Genomic DNA, 3944 nt, shown 5'->3' with positions numbered 1-3944 from the left:
TGACATTATTACCTGCTCCTTAGTCATATGAACAGTTGGCAGGTTATTATCTTTGAGTTATTTGTAGACCCCTTTGCCCTCACCTTACTAACCTGTGAGGTTCTGAAATCTCCCAGTATCACAAGCATCCTCGAAACATTTGCCATAGATCTCATTCACTGTATTTGGTGTGGTCTAAGTAGAATAGGCTGCCTGAAAGACTGTTTACATACGGTTATTTACAGCAGTGACCTGGGAATCGTACGAACTCCAGATACTTTGATGAAGGAAAAGGAAAAAAAGAAGATATACTGACAGTATAATAGCAGCGTAGCAAGTGTAGGTGTACTAGGATGTACGTGGACTTTGTGTCATGTGTAGTGTTGAGGCGTGGAGTGTGAGGGCAGCCAGCAAGGTTCCACAACCTCTGCCCGCAGACAAATGACTGCTGCCCCTCGTCTGTGTCATCGCCCTTATTCACTGTCCGAAAACCTGAGGTGCTGGCAGCCATTTGTTGCGAGTAAATACCATGACTTTGGGTCGTACCTGCAAACGAAGATCGTCATCACGTGCACACTTGGGGAATTATTGGTACTGTTAGGTCTATAGGTGTATAAAAATATTGCTGGGGAATGTCCGTGTTGTTATAGAGAAATTGGCGGAGTGACATCCGTGAACAAATCTAGTAGAGGAAACCAGAGCAGAAACCCCCCAGTCTGGCTTGAGCCACCGTGAGAGTGGGACGTATACCGCTCTCTTCCCCCACTCTGCCCGGACTGTTCAAGGGGCACTTTACGTGCTTGACCTGGTGGGGATTGGACTGTATACCTCACTGAATAAGAAAGATTTTGAAAAGGATATATCGTCTATCATCTTCTTTCTCGTCTGCATTATCAGGAAACTTTCAGCGAGAAAGAGAGAGACAGAGAGAGAGAGGGACGGAAAGAAAGAAAGAGGAAAAAATATATGTGAATATTCTAAGCATTTTGGTTACACACGACTGGTGGAGTCCGCTGTCGTCGCTTGGGCTTTGGCCATCCACCACACACCCCTAAACACCCTCACTGCTCACGAACGCATCATCTCAAAAAAAAATTATATATACATATATCTGATGCCAAAAAAACATGGAAATCTTTCAGTAGAAGAAGAGAACAAACTTTGACGTGGTATCAAGTGCGGGTATATATATATATAGAGAGAGATATAGATAGATATAGATATAGATATATTCTTTTTTTCTCTCTCTCTTCCTCTCATTGGTGGAAAGAAGTTTGCGTGTGTGTGTGTGTGTTTTGTGTGTGTTTGTGTATTGTGTTCGTAACGATGATGGTGCGTCGGGGGCGTGATGACTGGTGATGGTGGCGCCGTGTTGTGTGCTGCCGCTGCTGCTGCCGCTGCTGCTGCTGCCGCTGCTGGTGTTGGTGTTGCCGCTGCTGCAGTACTGCTGGCTCCTCCCGGCGCCGGCCGGCTCCAAGACTGCTATGCTAACCTGGTCAAAGCTGCTGCCATCCAGCCCTGTCCGCTCGGCCTCCCTCCGTCGTGCTTGAGGTGGGTTGATAGAGCTTTCCCGTCCCCCCATAACCCACAGGTGGTGTTATGGCTCTTTCCCGTCCCCCATAACCCCCACAGGTGGTGTTCTGGAGCTTTCCCGTCCCCCACAACCCCCACAGGTGGTGTTATAGAGCTTTCCCGTCTCCCATAACCCCCACAGGTGGTGTTATAGAGCTTTCCCGTCTCCCATAACCCCCACAGGTGGTGCTATGGGGCTTTCCCGTCTCCCACAACCCCCACAGGTGGTGTTATGTGGCTTTCCTGTTCCCCATAACCGAAAGGTGGTGTTATGGGGGCTTTCCCGTCGCCATAATCCCCTGGGGGTTATGGGGCTTTCCCGTCCCCTATAACCCCAGGTGGTGTTATAGGGGCTTTCCCGTGTACCATAACCCCCAGGTGGTGTAACGAGGCTTTCCCGTCCCCCAACAACCCCCAGGTGGTGCTATGAGGCTTTCCCGTCCCCCATAACCCCAGGTAAGTTAAGGAGCTGTCACCCCGTAAACCCCAGTATCTGAATACCCAATTGAATGTCTAAAAAAAAAAAAAAACTGTTTTGGTCTGCAGGAACAGTAGAAAAACGATAAACCATTTTCAGGTTTAACTCCCTATGGAAAAATGAAGATGAAACACACAAACCCACACCCACACACACACACTTACACACACGGACACACACACACACACACATCCACACACACACCCACACACACACACACACACACACACACACACATACACACACGCCCACACCCACACACACACACATCCACACACACACACACCTCCACACACACACCCACACCCACACACACACACACACACACACACACACACACACATACACATCCACACCCACACACACACACACACACACACACACACACACACACACACACACACACACACACACACACACACACACGGGAACCTCCAGGTTCTCTGGGGCGGATCTCCAGGAGATGTTTTATGGTCTATAAGAGTCTACACGTTCTCTGGGGGAAATCCTAGCATTCCTTTGGGGATCTCTAAGTCTCCTTAAGGGGGTATTATCTCCATACTCTCTGGGGTAAATCCTCACTTTCCCTTTGGGATCTCCAAGTTCTATAAGGGGAAGACATCTCCACTCTCTCTGGGGGATCTCTCCACGTTCTCTGGGGGATCTCCTCACAAACTTTCCCTTTCCCCTCTTTTTTTTTTTCTCTTCCTTATCTGATTTACGAGACAGATATCTGGGGCCGGAGGTGAAGTGGCGTCCCTCCTCCCCCTCGTCTTTAACTAGTCATGTCCCTTGCACATCCCCCTCCTCCCACATGCGTCCCCTCCAGGGGCCTCCCAGCTCTGCCCACACTGACCTCACCACTCACGCCCACACCTGATTTGGCCAATACAATCCTCCTCCTCCCGGGGTATAGAGGAATATCCGATATTCCTCTCGGTAAAAATATAATCCAATAAATCCAACAGCTTAAATTCGTAGACAAATCCTCAAAATCCTCTTTTCATCCTTTCTCTCTATTGACTTATTCATACATTTGACTAGTTATCTATTCATTCTTTTATTCATTCATTTATATACTAATTTCTCTGGCGTACATGGAGACGTGGGTCGTCTGCAGCTGACGATCTACCCCCGCCCTGCTGACGTACTGTAAACCCTGGCAGAAAACCCAGCGGTCACTTGTCCCAGCGCAAACAATAACGTAGTCGCTGGAATAGGTTTAATGACCCTTGTGTCTTGAGATACTGGACGCTGTATTGTTAAGGAGGGACGCTGGACGTATGGCTCAAAAGCTCGTTGTGGTGGTAATGTAGAAATAATAGTGATGGTGGGAGTAGAAGTAACAGTAGTAGTTGTAGAAGTAGGAAAGTAGTAGTAATAGTACTAGTAGAAGTAGTAGAAGTAGTAGCATTAATAGTAGTATTAGTATTAGCAGTAGTAGTGGTAGTAATAGTAGTAGTAGTAGTAGTAGTAGTAGTAGTAGTAGTAGTAGTAGTAGTAGTAGTAGTAGTAGTGTTGGTAGTATTAGTATTAGTATTAGTAGTAGTAGTAGTAGTAGTAGTAGTAGTAGTAGTAGTAGTTGTAATGCCCCATGTCCTTCCGACGATGACTTGACCTCAGGTCATTACCCCATGCAGACGGTGACCCTTATAACCCCATAACGAGAACCATGGCCCTCAGGTCACGACCCCTCTCTACTCTGACCCTGGTCCACCTGTGGAAGACCCATGACTGTGGACCACCGATGGTCCATACCTCTTTGGTCCACTCCCTCCACACAACCTCGGGACAAAAAACGCTAACGAACAACAGATTACGAGGTAAATAATGTTCAAAGTTCCTCTCCGACGATAAGCTCGTTCTAACTCAGCCTCAGGGCGTGTGTGTGTGTGTGTGTTGAGCGTCGGACACA

At 47.8% G+C, this 3944-nt stretch overlaps 1 protein-coding gene across 1 annotated transcript in view; it reads left to right on the top strand.

Annotated features, from left to right (window-relative positions):
- The first annotated feature begins 710 nt into the window (after nucleotides 1-710).
- The window catches only part of LOC139758157 (uncharacterized), a 77189-nt gene continuing 73955 nt past the window's right edge, over nucleotides 711-3944 (top strand). Inside the window, exon 1 of the mRNA XM_071679315.1 lies at nucleotides 711-1530. The gene's annotated coding sequence lies outside the window, so the exon portion shown is untranslated. The remainder of the gene's footprint in view (nucleotides 1531-3944) is intronic.

The sequence above is a fragment of the Panulirus ornatus genome, chromosome 29 (assembly GCF_036320965.1).
Source record: "Panulirus ornatus isolate Po-2019 chromosome 29, ASM3632096v1, whole genome shotgun sequence".
NCBI classification, from domain to species: Eukaryota; Metazoa; Arthropoda; class Malacostraca; order Decapoda; family Palinuridae; genus Panulirus; species Panulirus ornatus.
This window is presented reverse-complemented; position numbering and strand designations above follow the sequence as displayed.